Below are 23,025 nucleotides of genomic sequence, written 5' to 3'. Positions count from 1 at the left end.
GTCTCAGGGCTTAAGGTTGTTTCAGCTTCAAGCCGGGAGAATGGCAATCCTCTCCCCAGACTCACCGGCTGCAAAGAAGCTCCCGTCGCTGCACTCGACTGCAGAAAGCAGTCCAATGTCCCCACCAGAGACACAGGCTGCGCCGCAGGGCTAGGCGCTGCTTGCCTTGTCTTAGCTTTCCCCTTTTTATAAGCAGTCTTTTCCCCTCTTAGAAAGAGGGCACGCTTGGGCACACAAAACATGAAGCAAAAATCCTCCCCTGTTCACAGTATCACAATTACCTCTAAAGATTACAAAGTTGAAAGCCCTGTTACATAAGCCTAGGGCTTCAACTTCTGGCAGACCCCAAATCCCCTGTTACTCACGATGAAGCAGACTTGTACTTCATTACATTCCCCTCCCCACTCTTCCAGCTTAGAGGCAAAAATTATCTGTCCTTATTATTTTTCACGGGGTTTTTGCTGGGATGATGCTGATCACTCCCTTAGGGTTGCTAAGTACACTTTCCATCTTCTCCTGTGAACCTTGGAGCTCACGTGCAACCTCCTCATTTTCTCATTAGTTTCCTCAGGTCCTGGGTATTCTTCCACCTCCATGGGCTGGCTTGTCTCCTCCTCTCCACCACTTTGTGGTTCACCTTGAGGTTTTATATAGCCCAGCTTTTTCCCAGGAAACCTCCCTCCAAATGGGCAGAACCACAAGGGTTTTCCTGAACCTTCCCTCCCCCATCTAGAGTTCTCCCCTCCCCTTGGCTGAACGGAGTTCCCAGCACTGTCTACTGGGGAAACCTTTAGTTCTTGGCTGAACTGAGTCCCAGCACCCTCTACTAGGGAAACCTTCAGTAGTATCCGCTTTTCTCCGCTTATCTATTTTCTTTGACGGAATAAGAGGGAAAGATAGCAGGACTAGTGGGGTTCTCCCTTTAGGTCTTGTTTCTTTCTTACAACATAAATTTTAATAATCTATAATTATCACATGTAAGGGTATGCTCTGTCCAAACTTCACCCATGTGAATATCCACCTGCAAAGTGTGCGTCATTGAAGATAGGTATGTACTTACAGAAAAAGCATGTAGCCAAATTATTGCTATTTATGCGCATATGTGTTCACATACATGCCTAGATGACTAGAATAAACTGGCATTATTGTGCATATTTGCCACCTAAGTCTACATGGCTCCTTATAAAATTACCTACTTAGAGGCTGATCTGTGTAGCTTGCTGCTGGTTGACATGTGTACTGCCACTCAGTGGTGGAGAAGCACAGTGATCCGTGTTGCCAAAGTGGTACTCTGCATTTTCAATGTAAAATGCATCCTTTCAAATCTGCCGACATTGATAGATAATGGTTCTCACAGTTGGTTTCATTTTTATTATACTTTCCCAACCAATGGGATATTTAGGAACATATTCAAACAACTTTTCTTCTCCAGGTCAGACATACAGACAACACAGAGAGACACATGCACATATAAACATACATGCATGTGTAAGAGCAGGTGCATGTGTGCACACACACATACTTTGGAAAGAATTCCGTTTTTCATTGCTTCCCATGCTTTCCCTTCTTTTTTGTACTTCTGCCTGTCTGCTGCTGATGGTTAATTCTATCCCCATCCCTGTTGTCTTCTTAGCTTCATTGTGACACTGAGTATGCCTGTTCACATAAAATATTCAAGAAACAAGAAAATTAATGGAAAACTCTTAAACTTGCAGATTGGTGAAAACAGTCCAGAAATGTCATATGTCACCTACTAGTCCTTGCACGCTGTATACATTTGTGGTGCTAATTGATTAGCATCCTAAGGTATAAAGCGCATGGTATTATTAAATGACTCAATTATCTCATAAGATTTGACTGTGAAGTCTTTGATGCTGAAAATGATGGTTAGAGTCACTCAGTATAAAACACCTAGATCCATATTTTACAAACATTTAGACATATAAATGGCTAGACAACTAGTGGTGCTCCAAAATTGCTATCTGCACATTGTAGAGCCCCTCTTAAGGGAACCTGACTTGGGCATAGTTTGGGTATGTCTACCAAATAGAAGTGGGCTTCTATTTTACATAGAGAAGTGTATATTCCTTCCTATACTAGGCCTGTTACTAAGGCCTAGGCCTGCTACAGAGGCCTGTGCATTGCTCTGTTTGGTTCTCACAAGTTGGCCTAATAAGTTGCCATCTTTATAACATACAGTGCTGCTTTCTCAGGAGCTGAGAACAGACACTTCAAAGATGCACATTTGGCTGGAGCTGAGTATGCCTTTCATATAATGTGGATATAACCTTGGGACGTGCTGACAGACTGAGGATACAGTGAGCCTAAGGAATGTTTCAGTCTTGGGGTAAGAGGACACAAGGGTATTGTTATATGTATTTTTGCTCTGTGACTAACTACACGCTGTGCACGCAGAACTGATATGTAATTAGCCAATAGCCACCTGGTGTCCAAGTGAATACACGTTGGGAGAGACTGATAGGATACAGGAACAATCCATATATGGCAAAGGGGCTCATTTTCAAAGCACTTAGCCTTCCAAAGTTCCATAGGTTTCTATGGAACTTTGGAAGGCTAAGTGCTTTGAAAATATGCCTCATAGGCTACCTAATTCTAGTTTAGGAGAAATCACATGATTTAGAAGAAACGAAACTTGCAACAGTATATATGTAATGGCTGGGACAGTGTTAGCTGAGCAGTCTTTGCTATTCAGTGTTTGTGTTTGCTGTCTGACAACCTGCTTCAGAGAGAATAATTACTTTGTATTGGCTTAGTGAGATACCAATAAAGCTGTTACCAGTTGCGCCTATATCTAAGCCTATTGGTCTCTCTTATTTTTTTTAGCCCACAGGGCTGAAGTGTTCCCCCCTCCCAAGGGACAAGGGACGGGGGTAATAAAACACTTGGGTCATTCCATGTCAAGTGGTCTGATTTCAGAGAAGTGCCCTGCGCGACCATCACGGATTTCGATGAAATTTTCTGTGAACATTCATACATGTCTCCAATGAACATTGGTAAAGTTTTACATTCGCCGATGCAATACGTGCTGAGATATAGTAATCTGACCCCATACTGCAGCCTTCTATGGTATGACTCCGAGATTTCGGCAACTTTGAGACACTGGAGGCATATTTTCAAAGCACTTAGCCTTCCAAAGTTCCATAGAAACCTATGGAACTTTGGAAGGCTAAGTGCTTTGAAAATATGCACTGTATCTCCGGCAATATTTTGTTGAGAGAAACAAAAACTTGGCCACCTTGTACAACTTTTTGCGCTCTATTAAACAAAATAATAAAAAAAAATCTTCATGAGCGATTTCCATGAAGAAAACTTGGAGCAAACTTGGTCTGAAAAATTTGTAAAGTTTGGCTTTTTATATCTCTGGAATTAAAGGTGTGATAAACATGAAACTTTGCACACAACAACTTATCAACACAAGGTTTTCGAATATAAAATTTAATTCTCCTAATATTTTCCATTAGTTCACAAATTGAGTGTAAAGTTGATGATTTTTGCAAAAACGCCAAAAATAGGGTATTTTTAGCCCACTTTTACAAAAAAAGACCTTCTGGAAACTCTTTTTAATCATTTTCATTAGAAAGAGCATGTTTCAAACCCTTTAAAAAAAGTAGGGTTGTTTTTTCATCGCTGGCATATAAAGCCCTAGAAATAGGGATAAAGTTGAGGACGTTGCTATCGCACGCTGCTATCGCAACATCGCATGCATTCTACCCACTGATTGGGACTGGTCTAGCAGGATGATAAGGAAGATGCCAATTTTATCCAGGACTAATATAGCTACAGAAATTCTACACAGACCATAATGGGCAATTGGGATGAAATCTAATTTGCCAAACAGTAACATCCCTGTGCAGAGTTAAAGCATATTTCATTGATTATATTAACAGATGTCTTAGTTCACGTCAACATAATTCTAGCAAAAATGAGTTGTACTTAAATTCATGGTCATGTGTGTGCAGTTCTCATGAATTAGGAAAACAGGTTCCTTTCCCTCACTAGGGCAGTGTATGACATCACTACGGGTTCAGGGTTCCTGAATAAGTCTCAGCCCTAAAGCAAATAATGAGACTGCTACAAAGTCAGTCACAAACAGAAGGAAAAATACTCTACTGAAAAGGGGGGGCACCAAAAAATATAGAAGAATAGAGTAACAAAACTTCTCACAGCTGATGTTCAAAACAAAATTTATTCAGAATTCTTCTAAAAACATGGAACACAACCAAACACAACTCATGTTTCGGTCCAATCGGCCTGCATCAGGGGTCTATAAATTTAAAAATCACATATAAACAATAATAAATGAATACTGTATTAATAACATATATATAAAAAAATAAAATGAAATAAAATGGTAAAGAGAGACATACCTATGAAATAATAAACCACTAGGTATTTCCATGACTAGTCATCAAATGGTTAAAAAACCTGTGATCAAGATTAAAACAAATACATAATATAAAATGTAATACATATTTGTATGTAAAAAACCAGGTATTCAAAAAAAGAGAGACAACAGGGTTATCATGATGTAAGTAATATAAACAAATAAATAAAATGAATAAACAGAAAATATATGGGCATCAATTGTCAAACAGAATAAAGAACATATGTACATCAATTGCCGAGTAAAATAAAATAAATGATATACTCTAAGTGGCCTTAAAAAATGGTATTGTATCCAAGTAACTAAAAGTAAACATTACATATCAAGCGTCACTCTATGCACACAAAATGCAACATTATGAAGCAATAAATGAAAAGAGAACAGGAATTTAATAAAACATATCTGCACCAAGAGAAACCAACATACTGAGGTAGGACGACATTAATGGACAATAAATAAAAAAAATAATAAAATATTGATCTCTGCAATGTTCGTTGTCGTTGTCTTTCAAACGATCTCCTTTTACCCTGCACCACGATAAGTTTAAATATTTTTGTTTTGCCACAGTGGTATTTATTTTCTTTTTACTTTTATAATATGCAACATTGCGCTCTGCAATGTTTTATAGTGTGCAACATTAGTTTCCAGCAATAGTTTTTCCTCTCGCTATTTTGAATTTTTTTATATGACACATCCCTCATGGTGTTTTTTTGATTGTTGTTTGTTTTACACTTTTAGCTTATGTTTACATTTATCCTCTATCATTTTTATTCGCTTTTTATTCATTCTTTTATCCATTTTTTATTATTTTTTATCTTTTATTTTTTTAACCATTTGATGACTAGTCTTGGAAATACCTAGTGGTTTATTATTTCCTAGGTATGTCTCTCTTTACCAATTTATTTCATTTTATTATATATATATATATATATATATATATATATATTAATACAGTATGTATATTCATTTATTATTGTTTATGTGTGATTTTTAAATTCATAGACCCCTGATGCTCTAGATTTTACTTTTGGATTCTCTTTATGAACAGGACATATGAACCAGACAGCATGTAATCAGGGCATACAACTGCCGGTTTGTCTCCTGAAGAAGCTTACAGTGAAACGGAGGGGCTCTGTTGAGAAAACCACCAAGCCAAGAGAGCATTCAAGAAATATTCAAAGAAAAGTGATTTAAAAACCTATATATGAACATTATAAAAATTTTCAAAATTAACTATCAGGAGGTTTTTCAGACCGGTGAGGAAGTTTGCATGACAGTTCTGATAAAATCACTCAATGAAGTAAAATCAGTTATGGTTGCTATCATGTATCTTTAAGATGTAGTTAAGAAAAACTGAATGCACTAATTTTAGCATCAGAAGTAAAATGTGCCTCATTTGCATCTCATTAACACTGGCCATTAACAGGGCTCGACAAACCCCAGGTGATATGTCACCATGGCAACCAAAGAAAAAAAGAAATCAGATCCGTCACCTAGATTTTGCTGGCACAGAATATGGCAGCAGGCGGTTCAGTCAGAGCTTTAGGAAGCAGGGACCATGAGCAGCAAGCTCTCTACTCTTTACTTCACCCCTTACAGCAGCAATTCCCACACATGCATGCATACGCATACATCGCACCCATCCACACACACATATATGCATACATACATACACCAGTCGTAGGCCAACGCTGATCACAAGTGGAAGAACAGCAGCTGTGCATCAAGCCACAGCATCCTCTTCTGCTGCCCAGTACTGAATATGAAATTTGAACCCCGAGTTTCAAAAAAAAAAACAGGAGGGGGAAATGAAATGAGGAAATAGGAGGAAATATTTTTTCACTCAAAGAATAGTTACGCTCTGGAACTCACTGCCGGAGGATGTGTTAGCGTATTTGGGTTTAAAAAAAGGTTTGGACAAGTTCCAGGAGGAAAAGTTCACAGTCTTACTGAAATAGACATGGGGGAAGCCACTGCTTGCCCCAGGGTTGGTAGCATGGAATGTTGCTACTAATTGGGTTTCTGCCAGGTACTTGTGACCTGGTTTGGCCACTGTTGGAAGCAGAATACAGGGATAGGTGGACCACTGGTCTGACCAAGTATGGCTATTATTATGTTCTTATGAGGTCTGGGTTCCTGTATGCAGTGGGGGGGGGGGTGCAGAACAAGAGAGAGAAAGAGAGGAGGGTTCTGTATGCTGCAAGGGTTGAAAGGAGGGAGAGAGCCGAGTGTGTGTTGGGGTGCAGGAGCTGTAAGGTTTTTGTAGGTGGAGGAGAAAAAAAAGCTGACCTGCCACCCATGTCCAGCGACTCTCCTCTCTCCCCTGCCCCCCCTCCAGCCACCCATGTCCAGCGACCCTCCTCTCTCCCCTGCCCCCTCTCCAGCCACCCATGTCCAGCGACCCTCCTCTCTCCCCTGCCCCCTCTCCAGCCACCCATGTCCAGCGACCCTCCTCTCTCCCCTGCACCCCCCTCCAGCCACCCATGTCCAGCGACCCTCCTCTCTCCCCTGCCCCCCTCCAGCCACCCATGTCCAGCGACCCTCCTCTCTCCCCTGCCCCCTCCAGCCACCCATGTCCAGCGACTCTCCTCTCTCCCCTGCCCCCCTCCAGCCACCCATGTCCAGAGACCCTCCTCTCCCCCTGCCCCCCTCCAGCAACCCATGTCCAGCGACTCTCCTCTCCCCCTGCCCCCCCCCCTCCAGCCACCCATGTCCAGCAACTCTCCTCTCTCCCCTGCCCCCCTCCAGCCACCCAGGTTGTCCAGCGAATTCTTCGGGGCAGGCAGGAAAGATTCCCCAGTCCTGCGCTTCTGGGCAACTGTCGGCTCCCCCTCCTCCCCATTTTACTTTAACAACTTCTCTATCTCCTTTTTAAAAGTTAGCGCCAGCAGCCTGGTTCCATCCCAGTTAAGGTGGAGTCCATCCTTTTGGAACAGTCTCCCCCTTAAAACTGCAACTTCTGGGGACAGGTAGGCAATGGAGAGGCTAAGGCTGAGGTCTCTGGTGGGTAGGCGAGTGCACTACCCAGCCACCCTTAGCAGCTGCAGCTTTTTCCTTGCCCCAGCTACCACAGCCTCTCTTCATTGCCAGATACACACTGCCCATGAGTAGGCAGTAAGGAGAGCAGTAGTAGCCTCTTAGCCACTCCTTCCCAGCAACTGTAATAAATAGCTTGCTGTACATCACACTGAGCACATTATGAATGTGTGATTTATAAACGTGTACAAATGAATAAATAATTCCAGTCATTCCAAGGCTGCATCCTAAATCCCAAGAAAATTTGTTGAGGCCTGGCCATTAATACACAATACAAAAAGTATGTTAGTGCACTATCTTCTAAAGACAGAATTAAGCTAAATTTACAACACTGCCCTAGTGAACGTCTCTCTGTATATACTGTTTTTTTTTTTTGTTTGTTTAAGTAAAAACATTTCTAAAGAAAGTACAAATAGTCTGCATTCTCCCCACCCAAAGGGACATAAGAATAGCCATACTGGGTCAGACCAATGGTCCATCTAGCCCAGTGGCCGATCCAGGTCACAAGTACCTGGCAGAAACCCAATTAGTAGCCACATTCCATGTAACCAATCCTGAGGCAAGCAGCGGCTTCCTCCATGCCCATCTCAATAGAAGACTATGAACTTTTCCTCCAGGAACTTCTCCAAACCTTTTTTTAAACCCAGATATGCTAACTGCTGTTACCACATGCTCCAACAGCAAGTTCCAGATCTTAACTATTCTTTGAATGAAAAAATATTTCCTCCTATTTGTTTAAAAGTATTTCCAAATAATTTCATTGAGCGTCCCCTGGTCTTTGTACTTTTTGAAAAAGAATTTTTAAAAAAATTGATTCACTTTTACTTAATCTATGCCACTCAGGATTTTATAGACCTCAATCATATCCCTCCTCAGCTGTCTCTTTTCAAAGCTGAAGAGCCTTAACCTCTTTAGCGTTTCCTCATACTGGAGGCGTTCCAGCCCCTTTATCATTTTGGTCGCTCTTTTTTGAACCTTTCCTAAATCGAACCTCTTGTAAAGCTCTGTGCATACGTACAGAAGCTGAGAATTTCACTAGCCTACACAAAACTGGTATTAAGAGATCACTTTAAGACCTAAACTGTATTTAACTACTATTTTCAATGAAACGTCTGTACTACAAAATATCAAATTTTAGCATACGACAAATCCCTCTTGTTTCTATGGTAATTTTACCACACAGAAAGTCCTTCAATTAAATTAAATTAATAAGATCACGAATACTAGAAATACAATTCAATGCAATGACAGGATAAGCAGACACGGTGATTTTCAGCACTATAATGATCAAAATACAGTGAGAACGTTTGTTAAGATGTCTATCATTCTTTTGGAAACCAACCCAAAATTCTGGATATTTCATTTTTGTTTTAAAATCAGGCTTCCAGGGAAATCAGAGGGTAGACAGGTTTTATAAGATTCCCACGAACAGCCCTGCATAAGATATACATAAGAAACAGTCACTTCTATACACCTATTTTCTTACATTTGCCCAATTCTACCCAGAAAGATGTCTAGTATGAAACACGGCTTCATTTATGACATTAACAACATGTTTTGGAAAGGGAAACCATTCGTGCCAGTCAAGGTTTTACTTAGCTATGTATGTGCAAAGGGAAAGATGATTAAAAAAAAATAAATCAGCCACTCCTGTCATCCCTTCCTATGCTTTCCGCCCAGATCTCTTCCCAGAAACCTACTCCTCAACAGAGATGTGCATTTGTTTGAAATGATGTAGGAAGTATAAACGACATAGGGTCATTTCATATTTTTTTTATTCTTTGATGATAAAAAAAAAAACAGGTTTTTTTTGTGTGCTTGTTTTTTTTTATTTACCATCGTTAACCGTTGTCATGGTCTGGCCTTAAACTGGTGCCCCTTAGGTTAGAGGACACCTGTCTTCCAGGTGAAGCTATTCTAGCACAGCACAGCTGTGTCATATATTTCTGGTAATCTTAGTTCCTATTTCCCAATGGGCCTAAATCTCCCTGTTTGGTCTCAAGCTCCATGGAAAATCCTGCCTGGATTTTTTGGCCTTATTTATTTGGATTTTGCTCACACCTTTTTTCAGTAGTAGTTCAAGGTCAGTTACTGTTCTTGCTGTACACTGCATTGGGTGAATCTCTTAATAAAGGTGGCTAAATAAATCCCAATAAATAAATAAAATAAACATTCAGATACACTGGGTATTGTGACTCTATTAACGTCTGCTCAAGAGACTTCCTCCAAAGACTTACGTTCCATGTTCCTAGCCCCTGATAGTTCTGGAATTATAGAACCCATATTATAATTTTTTCCTTATTAGATTATTGGACTCACAATCCTAAATTACAGTGTGAAATTCCCAATTATTATACTGTCTGAGACATTTTCCAAGTCTACTCGACATCCTAGTTGTCTAATTAGTGATCCAGTTTAGAAATTCTGTGAAACCATTTCCAAAAAGTAAAAGCTGCAATTATACCCTGTGCCTAGAAACCTATAGATTTCAAGAACCTTCTGAGCATTTCCCTAAAAAGTCTGATGGCGCCCAAGCAGCATTAATAAAGCTGCCAAGTTACCCAGTTCCAAGAGGAAGATTTTAGGCTAGTCCTGGCTTTATGACAACCAGGGGCGTATCTGCGTGGGGCCTCAGGGGCCTGGGCCCCCGCAGATTTTGCCCTGGACCACCCTACCGCCATCAACCCTCCCCCACTGCCGTTGCTTACTTTTGCTGGCGGGGGACCCCAACCCCCGCCAGCCGAGGTCCGCTTCCACCTGCCGCTGCCTTAAAAACTACTTCTTCAGCCGGCGGGGGACCCCAAACCCCCGCCAGCCGCCCCGAGGTGTTTAAAATTCATCTTCGGCCTCCATGGCCGTGCTGCTGTTGATAGGAGCTGTTGAATCCACTTCGGAGTCTGACGTTGTTGTACGTTGTACGTGCTGCGACGTCAGACTCCGAAGTGGATTCAACAGCTCCTATCAACAGCAGCACGGCCACGGAGGCCGAAGATGAATTTTAAACACCTTGGGGCGGCTGGCGGGGGTTTGGGGTCCCCCGCCGGCTGAAGAAGTAGTTTTTAAGGCAGCGGCAGGTGGAAGCGGACCTCGGCTGGCGGGGGTTGGGGCCCCCCCGCCAGCAAAGGTAAGCAACGGCAGCGGGGGAGGGTTGGCGACGGGAGGGGGGGTGGAGAGAGTCATTGGTGGCGGTGGGGGCTCTGACAATGGCGGGGGGGGGGGGTCGATGGCGCCGGGGGGGGGGGGGCTAAAATGTGCCCCCTCCCTCTGGCCCCCCCTACCGCCGGAGTCCAGATACGCCCCTGATGACAACACTAGTCAAAACAAGTAAAGGGGGGGGGGGGTTGAATGCTTCCACAGCAGTCAAACGGACAAACACAGAGTGGAAGAAAACGGTTCCAAGAACTACCAGAAATCCAATATCTTCAAAGTTAAAATGCTTATTATCCAATAAAAGTTACATAAACATCGTGTTTCAGTTAAGTGCCTTCCTCAGGGGTCACAGAGACAAACAGAGAAGAAAGTTGTGACCCCTGAGGAAGGCACTTAGCTGAAACACAGTCCGTGTAGGGTCTGAACTATTTATGCAAGTTTTATTGAAGAATAAACTTCTTAATCTTGAAAATATTGGACTTTTAGTAGTTCTTGGAACCATTTTCTTCCACTCTATGTTTGTCCGTTCTTTATGACAGCACTATAGGACTTGCAGCATGGATTTCAACGGGCAGAATCAGGGACTATAAATTCTATGCTGCTTTGGGGTGTAAATTCTAAACCAGGATTGACCAAAAAGTCTCCCTCCTTGAGCTAGGTAACTTGGATCTCTGCATTAGTGTTTTCTTATGAAGTGTCTTCAGTGGTTCCTGGCACTGGCGTTTCTTACAGAAGAGACCCAGTTGGTCTTAATTTGCCTTACACTGGGGTTACTCCTTGTTGGATGAAAGCAGCCCACTTTTTGAAATCTGAAAGACTTTGTAACTGCCATGACCCTCAGGTTTGAGGTCCCCTCACCTGCTCCAGAGATTCCAAAGTCTGTGGTTTCAAATTCAAGCTGTGTTTCATAGCCTCCTACTTCCAAGACTTCATCTCCTGGTATTCCAGACCACGTTACAGATACTTTGCTTCAGTGACCCCTACTCCAATACCCATGCCTCCAATCTTGGTTTCAGGTGCTCTCAAAGTGCAGATGCCAGTTTTCTTATTTACAGTTCGGAATGAAAATTTCCAAAGCAGAAAACATAAAGGAATATATTTGTAATGATCATATAATAAATCAAAAGAAAAGAATAAAATTAGAAAAAAAAACTAAATCATAATAAATAGCCTATATCAATGGAAAGTTGTAGATAAGTATGAATAAATTTCATCTTTTTTTGTGAATTTCCTTTCGTTGAGTCCTGTTAGACCAGTCCAGACATGCAGATTGTGTCCCTTCCCGGAAGTGGAGATACTGAATTTATCTAGTGACATCACCGTTATAAGGGCTAGTGCAGCCTAGAATTTTCTAGCATGCCACTTCCAAAGAAGGGTTAGTTCCACCTTGTCACACCATATCTTAATCCCATCAGAACCACTGCAGCTTAATTTATTGAAGAAAAAAAAAGAATCCAGAGTAGGAACCACATACAGACACAGAAAAAGAGTAGACAAAGCCTGAGGGAAATCCCAAACACCATAATCTTCCAGAGTATGTCCTGGACTGGTCTGGCAGGATTCAAGAAAAAGAAATTAACAGGTATGAATAAATTTAATCTTCCTTATCGTCTCTTCTAGACTAGTCCAGACAAGCATGATGTACCCAAGCAATATCCCACTATAAGGAAGACAAGATCCCTTAACCACCACTCTAGCAAACATTGCCCCACCTTTTGTGAGGACATTTATCCTGTAATGCCTAACAAAGAAGCACAAAGATGATTAAGAGTCCAACGCTCAAAGCAAACTGGGCTTGCAAACTTTAATTCTGACTGGTTTTAGCCAGTCTAAATGAAACGTTATTGTGCGGCTAACGTACTGCTATACCGTGCACAGAAACAGTGACTGAAAGTCCCATACTAATGAGCTTGCTTGTATTAAAACAAGCTCATTAGCAATTCCGTGCAATGAGCAGAAAACCAGCACACGGGAAAGCTCTGCCCTAGCAGGGCTGTTGGGATCCAGTGCTAACTTTCCAGTCAGTGCCTGAGTGCTGATTGACTCGGGCACTGGCAGCAAAGTCTGGTGATGCAGCCCCCACCCCCAAGTTCCCCCAACCTTAACAAAATCCTTGGTGATCTGGGACCCCCCCCCCCCCAAAAAAAATAACCTGGTAGTCCATCGGATCCACTGACTCCCTCCTCCCTAATTTAACATTGGCCTTGTGGTCTAGTGTAATCCCAACCCCCCTCCACATACCTTGCATGATTGGAGGGAGGCCTACTCCTCCTGCCTCTGGGCCAACCGCTGCAAAATGGCAGTGTCCAGCACCTCCCAGCACATCTCAGGATGCACAGGGACACCACCATTTTGCAGCAGGTGGGCCCAGAAGCAGGACAAAGTAGGCCTCTTTCCTGTCTCCGACTACACAAGGTATGTGGAAGGGGTCAGGAGGTGGGATTACACTGGGCAGGTGTTAAATTGGGGGGGGGGGGATATCAGTGGGCCCACTAGATCACCAGGTTATTTGGGGGGGGGGGGTCAATCATTACTGGACATATGGACAAGAGCTGTGCCTACCGAAAGAAATGGAGAAACATTCTGTGGACAACTAACCTATGAAGTTTTGTAGCTGACCTCAACAAATACGTGAAAGAGGAAACCAGCAATATGAAGGAGCCGATTCCTTTCGTGATCATTTTGTCCGACTATGTCTGTAGACAGGTAATAATTATGAATAATTTTATCAGCAACAGCACTTCTTTTATATATTGTTTCCATAAGCATTTCGCAGATAATAACCCCCCCCCCCCCCCCCCAAAAAAAAAAAAAAAAAAAAAATTTGTATTTGCAGATTCTTATATATTTCATGTAGCAATGCAGTACCAAGCTGCTTTTTGTCCCAAAAGCAATATAGAAACATGAGGTACCAACAGTTCTATCCAAGACTCAAGTTCAAGTAATCTACTATCAAGCTCACAAACCTTCTCCACCATCTGCTGGGAAAAGTCACAGTGCTCAACAACTGTTGTCTGGAAACAATCTTCACAATATCAAGCAGATATATACTAGATGGTACTTTAGTCATTTAACCCACTTCTGCTTCCAAAGATGGTCATTTAACTGGAACTGGAAGCTGAATTTTAGATGGAACCAAAGAGAACAGTGAACTAAAATTCCCTGAACACGCAACTAAGATGGGACCACAAAGGATCCTCCCTCTGAAAGAGCTTGTACTGCAAACCAAGTGAGGAGGGGGTAGGTTGACCTCCCAAACTCAACAAGGCACTGGATGACACACATAATGGAGCCCTATCCAAAGAAGTGGTTACAGAATTCATGGCTGCTATCACATGTGATCAGCGCCATAACAGGTTATTTACTTGGGTATTCTGAGGCTCTTCCTCCATTCTTTTATTCATGGTGGAGGAATTTTGTTTTGGATACTATGGAGTACTGTGAGACTACCACTGTCAGAGCTGCCAGTTTGATCTTGGGTGACAGTGGGGCTGGCATTGTTATCTATGGGATTGGGGCAATTTTTTTTTTTTTGCCTCTACATCATGCCTTCCTCACTTAGCCATCTTCTAGTACACTGGCTTCCTCCATGTTCATTCGGATTTCCCGCACTGCTGTTATTGTCGATAACTCCTTGGTCTTCTCTCTAAGTTGCTGCTTTGCAAGGGTCTGTCTCTCTTGTCTACAGCCAAGTCCTATGTACTTTTATTTCGTCCTTCAGCTGTTCATAAAACTTCATTGCCAAAACCTTATATATCACCTACTTTTTCACCATTCTCCAGCTTCTTTTCTCATATTACATGTCTCACAAAATGCTCTCACTTCCTTATCTTAAATCCCTCCAACATTGCAATTCTCTGTTATTTATCTTACCCCCTTATTCCTTCCATTGATTCAGTCCCACTCTCTCTCCACGTCACACTACAAAAATTCTGAGGTCACCACTAGACCTCTTTCTCCATAGTTACATAAATTTACCTCCACTATCAACTACTTAAACATCTATACAACAGAAACCTCTATATATTTTAATAGTTGCCATATCCTGTTTCAAGATGTGTTTTTTTCTACATGAGCTGACTAGACTATTTAGCAATCTTTGCAGATCTCCCTGACACATCATGCCACCCACTCTAACTTATAAAACTCAGCAACTAATTTATTGTTTTCCCACTTCACTCTCACAGCATTCCCTTCACTGGTTTTCTGTTAAATTCTTCTATCCTTTAAAACATTCTTGCCCTCTCAACTGACCACCTTGTCTTTCATCTCCTTCTTAAAGGCTGTCTTGTCCTTGCCTCCTCCTCTGCATTCTCTGTACTAAAGCAGACCACTTCTCATTTTTGTTCCTTTTCATGTCTAGATCCTACACCATGGAATAAACACCCCCACAAAAAGTCCAGGATGTCACATCTATTTCTGTTTCCTGATCTCAACTACAAAACCCATGCTTTTCAACCTGACTATTCTGAACCTCAAATTCTCACTCTGTTTTCACATTTATCATGCAGTTTTGTACTGTTTCTTACATTCTATTCCCATTAAATTAAGGCAAACTAGTCAGGACACCATGAGGGGCATAATCGAGAGGGACGCCCAAGTTTTCCTGGGGACGTCCTCGCAGGACGGCCCCGTCAAGGGACTGGGAAACCCGTATTATTGAAACAAGATGGGCGCCCATCTTTCGTTTCGACAATACGGTCAGGGACACCCAAATCCTGAAATTTAGGTCGACCTTAGAGATGGTCGTCCTTAGACTTGGTCGTTTGATTTTCAGCGATAATGGAAACCAAGGACGCCCATCTCAGAAACGACCAAATCCAAGCCATTTGGTCATGGGAGGAGCCAGCATTTGTAGTGCACTGGTCCCCCTGACATGCCAGGACATCAACCGGGCACCCTAGTGGACTTCACAAATTGCTCCCAAGTGCATAGCTCCCTTACCTTGTGTGCTGAGCCCCCCAAAACCACTACCCACAACTGTACACCAGTACCATAGGCCTTAGGGGTGAAGGGGGGCACCTACATGTGGGTACAATGGGTTTCGGGTGGGTTTTGAAGGGCTCACATTTACCAGCACAAGTGTAACAGGTAGGGGGTGCACTGCACCCACTAAAACTGCTCCAGGGACCTATATACCGTTGCGAGGGACCAGAGTATGACATTTGAGGTTGGCATAGAGGCTGGCACAAAATATTTTAAAAGTTGTTTTTTGAGGGCGGGAGGGGGTTAGTGATCATTGGGGGAGTAAGGGGAGGTCATCCCCCGATTCCCTCCGGTGGTCATCTGGTCAGTTCGGGCACCTTTTTGAGGCTTGGCTGTAAGAAAAAAGGGACCCAGTAAAGTCAGCCATGTGCTCGTCAGGGACGCCCTTCTTTTTTCCATTATGGGTCGAGGACGCCCATGTGTTAGGCATGCCAAAGTCCCGCCTTCGCTACGCCTCCGACACGCCCCTGGGAACTTTGGTCGTCCCCACGATGGAAAGCAGTTGGGGACGCCTAAAATTGGCTTTCGATTATGTCGATTTGGGCGACCCTGTGAGAAGACGCCCATCTCCCAATTTGTGTTATTTTCTCTTTTGAAAATAAGCCTACATATTTAAAAAAAAAAATTTTCAGAATTTAACAGTGGTTTCCCTACTATCGCAGCTAATATTTCAATAGACATGATACTGATACATATGAAACTTTAGACAGGCTTGCTGTCTGTTCCCGACTTTGAGGTCTGTTGATAACATCCATGGCATTTAAATTCTAAACCGGTTTGACTTTCCCAGGCATGGGAGTTTGCTCCACCCCCTTAGCTGACATCAGACAACACTGCGTTAAAGTGGTGGTGCCCAGTGGTGTGCCGCCACTCAGTGCGTCGTCTAAGGCAAAACCGAAGGCGTGCTCCTTTGTGCAGAGACTATGTTTGAATAACTAAACTTATTCTTGGTTGGAGGTAGTATTTGAAATTTTGTTTTTAAGTTTCTTAAGATTTTCTGTTTTTAGGATTGCTATTTTTTTTCTCTGTTAAAATGTACTAGTTCAACATTCTTTTAGTGTTATGACTGGGGTTAGGCTCACTGGGAGGTTTTATGCAGGAAGAGATTAGTTATGGTACTATTTCTTTGATTCCAGTAGTTTGTAGTCATTCATGATGCTGTAAAATCACAATAATTCAAGGAAAGTTACCAATTTGTTAACCTGTTTGTCTCTATGCCCACAATCAATTCCAGTAGTTATGGGGAATTGACGTAAACTGAATAGTAGAACAACAAATCAAATTCAGTACCAAAATTTAATCTATATATTATTAAAGACAGTTAAAGATTTCTTCAATAATTCAGAGGTAATAGAATGTGTATATTTTAATAATAGATCAGTGTGTGGAAAAGCATTTTTATAGGGGATTCTCATTCAGGTTTGACTTTTTTTTTAATTACTGAAAGATGGATTCTTGATCTTAGTTCACCTTATATATTAACCATCTGTCCTCCTGGTTTTAAAATACTTAATTGTTCTAGACTAGATATGAAGGGTGGTGGTCTCGCGCCCTTTTTTACAGTGATTTTTTTCAATATTAGATTAGTAAATAGGATTTGTGGTGATGCCTTGGAACTCATGGTGTGTCCAGTTACGAATTGGGCAAACAGTGGTAAATTGGGATCGATGTATATAGACCTCTTCAGCAGAAGTGATTTGAAATGATATCTTGTTATTCTACATATTTTGAAGACCTTAATTTGCATCTAGAAGACAATGAGGCTCATTTTCAAAGCACTTAGCCTCCCTAAGTTCCATAGAAACCTATGGAACTTAGCCTCCCAAAGTGCTTTGAAAATATGCCTCAATATGGATCCATATGTATAACAATTTATCAAGTTTTTGGAATCCCTACATTTTGTTACAGGTTCAACTTTTCCTATACATGAAAGGGGTTGCAAATTAGATTTTCTTGCTTGTTCTGGGGTTTCTACAAATGTTTTAATTAGTCATAAAAGTTGGGAACCTCTGACGTGGTCTGATTACGTTTGTCTCACTTTCTATTTAAAAACATCTATAATGAATGGTAGTGGGTCTTAGCAGATTTTAACTAATATGCAAAGGAAGAAGACAGATCCAGATAATTTTTGGCAGCTGGTAACTACCAAGTTAAAAACTAAGTCTTCCAATTTTGAATTAAGTATATGGAACAATGCTGTTAGTGATTAAATGAAAATGCTCCTTTTAGAGAGAAAAAAGAAAAGAAAGAAAAAGGTCCTGATTTGTGGAAGAAGGCTCTACATACTATACGAGATATTAATTGTTGCTGTTCTTTTAGGAGGTATCTCTTTACAAAGTACCTAGCAGGCATATAGACGAGTTTAAATGTCTAAAGAGATTAGAAAATAACTAGTTGTCCCTGGATCTATTCTCTTTTACTCTGTGATCTGCCTTGAGTCAATTGGTAGAGTGGAATAGAAGTGTCCATATTAGATTAGATTAAAAGCACTGATAACCAGGGGGGCCCAGTTCAAATTTTTGTGCTCCTTATGATCTTGGGCAAGTCACTTGATCCTCCTCAGGTACAAACTTACCCCCTGTTTACAAAGCCACTTTAGCTGCTGCTGCTGGTGCGGCAATGCCGACCGGGCTGTGTTGACTTTGCTGTGCGGCTTTGTAAACAAGGGGGTTAGATTGTAAGCTCTCTGGGGACAGGAAAATACCTTACATAGCAGAAAGTATGAGCTAGTTTCAAATAATGCTATTATGAATCTTAAGTTGGAGCACTGTTGTATGTACAGTCCCATAGCAAAACTGTACACAGGCATCACACTGTTATAAAGTATAAATACAACTGGAGAGAGCCATCAACGAAGGGATGTCAAGAAACCGTCTACATGGATACCTCCAGGCCCAATACACCCCCTGATAACAGCATTTCATTCGTGTGTAGAAAAAGATATCAAAAAATTTGAAAGGAACAAAAAACCACGACATTATAATATTAGCACAACCGAGCATCAGGTTATCAGAGACTTAGCAAACAATCATGACATTGTCATTAAACCAGCTGACAAAGGTGGAGGAATTGTGATCATCAATAGGACCGATTATATTTTTGAAATTAAGAGGCAACTGAATGATCGTGAATTTTATGTGCCCTTGGATAAGGACCCCACGATGGATATACAAAAGGATATTAAAGAACTTATTGATATCGCCTCCAGGATGGGTTTTATTACATCCAAAGAGAAGGACTTTTTACAAGTCTCACATCCCACCATTCCAACCATTTATGTATTGCTCAAAATACATAAATCACTCATCAATCCTCCAGGGAGACCTATCATTTCAGGAAATGGATCCATTTTAGAACCTTTGTCCATATTTGTGGATTTTTTCTTGAGACCATTCGTACCACTCATACCTTCATTCATCCAAGATACCACCCATATGATAAACATCTTACAGGATTATGAGGGACCGCTTACAGATACTATACTTGTTACGATGGACATAGAATCTTTATACACCAATATTCCGCAGTTGGAAGCTCTCAGAATCATTGAGAATACATTACAAGGTAGATCTACACACAGACGCATCCCTAATCATTTGATCTTGACATGCGCAACCATTGCACTAACACAGAATTATTTTGGTTTTGAAAAGGATTTTTACCAACAAATCAAAGGTACAGCCATGGGTTCAAGTATGGCTCCCGACATAGCCAATCTTTATGTCGCAGAGTTTGAGAAACAACATCTGACATCACATCCATTCAAGGAACACATCAAGATTTACCGTCGGTATATAGATGACATCTTTATCCTGTGGCAGGGCAGTGAAGATACCCTACAGTCCTTTTTCAACTGGATCAATACCCAGGATCCTAATCTCAAATTCAAATCTGACTATAACATTCACCAGATTAATTTTTTGGACCTTGTTATTCGAAAAGATGACTATTTATTCAACACAACCATTTACAAAAAACCCACTGATCGCAATACCTTCTTGCATTATTCTAGTTATCACAACCCAAAATTAAAAAGCAATCTTCCTTTATGTCAATTTCTTCGTCTCCGCCGGATATGTACAGACTTTGAGGAATTTAATTCACAAGCTGCATCTATGAGCAATAGATTCTCCGCCAGGGGATATCCTCAGAAACACATTGCAGCTGGATATACCAAAGCTTTGGCCCAGAATCGTGAAGAACTTCTTCAACCCGATCGACAAAAGAAGAATCCAGACATAGTCTGTACGCTCAAGTATTCATTCTTATCTAAGCACATTGCTAAGTCCATACGCAAACACTGGCACATATTGGAGGGTCTAGATTGCTTTAATAATAAAGATTTGGTAATTGCATATTCAAGAAATAAAAACTTAAAAGAATATTTAGTCCCCTCCACTTTGCCTGACATCAGGGATCCTTTAGATAGTCTCCATTTAGGACATAGAAGATGTGGACATTGCAGTGTATGCAATCTCTGCATAGAGACCACTACTTTCACTCATCCTATCACCAATAAATCTTTTTCGTTAAAACACTCCTCAAATTGCAATACTACTCATGTTGTTTATATCATTCAATGCCCATGCTCTTTGTTATACGTGGGTAAAACCATTAGATCTATCAAAACACGCATTATTGAACACAGAAGTTGTATATCAAGAAATATTCAATCTGCACCTCTAGTTCAACACTGGCATACGACTAATCACACCATAGCAGATATTAGGTATTTGGTTTTTAAGACATTTACTTATAAATGGAGGGGAGGTGATCTTGATAAACGTATACTTCAGGAAGAACAAAGATTAATTTACGATTTAAATACTATCAGTCCCAATGGTCTCAATAATGAGATAGATTTTCGCCCATTCCTATAAAGAATTTTCTTTTTTTTAAAAATTAAGTTTGTGTTTTTTAAAGAAAAGAATATACATTTATGTTTCTTGTATTAATTTTCCATTTATATCTGTGTAAAAATATTCTCTTTGATTCAATGTAATCATTTTTGTGTCATTACATAACTTATACTCATTATTTCATCCATTATTGCAATCAATTTTTGTGCAATTATATAACTCATCATGAATTATTTTATTCAATCATTGAATTTTTGTACATGTATATTTTTATTTTTTATGGCAATATAGCTGATATTCATATATGTTATGATTCAATGTCACTTATATTTGGCCAGCCATCCGCTGTTTACTAACATTTGCGATAATATATCTAACATTCACATACGTTATGATTTGACATTTTTTTATACATATTTATTAATGTTTGTGATAATATATCTGATATTTACATATGCGATTAATTGACATCATTTATATATTTTTGCCAATCTGACATCTATATATGTTATAATTTAAAATCACTTATATTTGGCAAATTATTAATTTTTTTTGACATATTTATTAATAGTTTGTTTATTATTTTTTTGATATATTTATTAATAGTTTGTTTATTATTATTTTTTTATGTTCATAGACTCCTGATGTAGGCCCTCAGGCCGAAACACAACGTTGTGTCGAGTCAATTTTAATATATTACTGTTTTATTATTATTTGTTTAAAGATTAATAAATTTTGTTTTTCTACCAATTTGGTTCCTTCCTTTGGATAGCCTGGCTTATTCTCCCACCTTTTTTTATTTTTTGCTGGGAACCTGAGTCAGAGCCAGCCACTCAGTGATTCAAAACCGCCGCTGTCACCACGGATGAAATCAGTGGTTATGAGGGGCCAGAAGCATCCTCTCTCATACAGGAATCTCTGAGAGTGCTGCCGATGATTCTAAAGAGCTCGATGGTCCCGGGAAACAATTAGAGCAGAAACCAAACGCTGATCTTCATGCAGCATTTCACCAATTCAGCCATCATAGAAAAGAGTGGAAACTGAAACTGCGCATAATAGGAGATCCAACAGAGAATAGAGAACTAAAGCAGTACTCTCCCCCAGAGTATAGCCTAACCGCCCTGCAACCCAACTCTTCGCAGGATTTCTGCCAGACCAGGTTCTCCAAGCTCAGACACAATGACAGAATTTCTCTCCCTTTAGCAGTAAAACACAACTACTCCCTTTCCTTTTTCTTTTTTTTCCCAATGAAGGAGAAGAAATGTTGGAAGGGGGAGGGGGACCTTGCACCACCAGGTATACCCCCAAGTAGACACTTCAACCAGTCTAAACAACCCCCAAGCTCAACTGAACTGGAAGACACAGAACAGGAGCGAGCACATAGATGAGATCAGAAAGTGCTGGGAGACCATGCATCACCTGCTGGAGACAGAGGGTAAAAAAAGCTTCAGCTAGCCAGTATTCCTCTATCTCCATCTGCCAGTAGACAGACATAACCCACACTTCATGGATTCATTTGTTGCTATTGCTGCTACTACTACTTATTTCTATAGCGCTACTAGATGTACGCAGCTCTGTACACATTATATGCAGGTACTTTCTCTGTCCCTAGAGGGCTCACAATCTGTTTTTGTACCTGGAGCAATGGCAGGTTAAGTGACTTGCCCAAGGTCACAAGGAGTTGCAATGGGAATTGAACCCAGGTTGCCAGGTTCAAAGCCCGCTGCACTAACCATTAGGCCACTCCTTCACTATTGCAATGGAACTAGTCGTTAGGACCAATCAGCAGAATTATCAATTAGGTTATGGGTATAACTAGGTATTCTATAATCTGTGTGCACAAATTTGCATGCTAAGCATAAAACTGTACGCAAAAGAGTATGGAATGAAGGGCATAACTTTAAAAACAAGAGTGAAACTGGCCAACACTCAATTTACATAAATTTTCCAAACTAGGAAAAGCTGCTTAAATTGCAAGCAGAATTTAGCAACAAACCAATATAGTTCAACTAAAAAGTGGGATAATGTGTTCTCTAAACAAGCCAACTATAATTAACCTAGCTGCCATGCTCTGTGCTAATTACATTTGGCAACCCTATATAAATAGCATTGTAATAGCTAGTGTACACATATCGATTGGACCACCAACTAAAAATTACCAGAAAGCAAAGTTTCAACCTCCACAATAAGCAAAGGTAAAAAATTAATTCTTCAAGAGACATTTTACCTGGGATTGTAATTTAAGGGCCATGTTTTCTAAGCCGCGCTTGAGGCGAATTAATGTTTTTAGCACGCACTAACCATGCAGGTGCCCATAATCCTAAGGGCATCTACAAGATTAGCTTGCATTTTGCACGCACTAAAAATGCTAGCGCACCTTAGTAAACAGGGCCCTAGGAGAAGAATGTAACAATTCCCCTTGGATATCCCACACCTAAGTAGGGAGAGGGATATTCTAACCTTGCACTTGTACAGAATATCCCCCAAAAAACATAGAACAGCAGGAAAACTACCAGGGCTTCTGACTTCTTCAATTTACAACCAGATTATTCATCATTATCCACTGATAAATTGGAGACAATTTCCCAA

At 40.8% G+C, this 23,025-nt stretch overlaps 2 protein-coding genes across 12 annotated transcripts in view; both read right to left on the bottom strand.

Annotated features, from left to right (window-relative positions):
- Positions 1 to 23,025, bottom strand: part of DHRSX (dehydrogenase/reductase X-linked) — a 319,241-nt gene that overhangs the window by 282,905 nt on the left and 13,311 nt on the right. The gene's annotated exons all lie outside the window — the stretch shown is intronic.
- ZBED1 (zinc finger BED-type containing 1) overlaps positions 1 to 23,025 on the bottom strand; it is a 43,041-nt gene that overhangs the window by 7,104 nt on the left and 12,912 nt on the right. For 2 of the 11 annotated variants that reach the window (XM_030202093.1, XM_030202099.1), the window contains exon 2: positions 11,450 to 11,635. The exons of 6 other annotated variants lie outside the window; for them this stretch is intronic. The gene's annotated coding sequence lies outside the window, so the exon portion shown is untranslated. Of the gene's footprint in view, positions 1 to 1,522; positions 1,657 to 11,449; positions 11,636 to 23,025 lie in introns of all 11 variants that reach the window. 3 more of the 11 variants (XM_030202094.1, XM_030202097.1, XM_030202092.1) reach the window with 2 other exon arrangements.

Source organism: Microcaecilia unicolor, chromosome 4 (genome assembly GCF_901765095.1).
Source record: "Microcaecilia unicolor chromosome 4, aMicUni1.1, whole genome shotgun sequence".
In the NCBI taxonomy this organism is placed as follows: Eukaryota; Metazoa; Chordata; class Amphibia; order Gymnophiona; family Siphonopidae; genus Microcaecilia; species Microcaecilia unicolor.
Note: the sequence above shows the minus strand (reverse complement) of the source record. Positions and strands in the feature narration are given on the sequence as shown.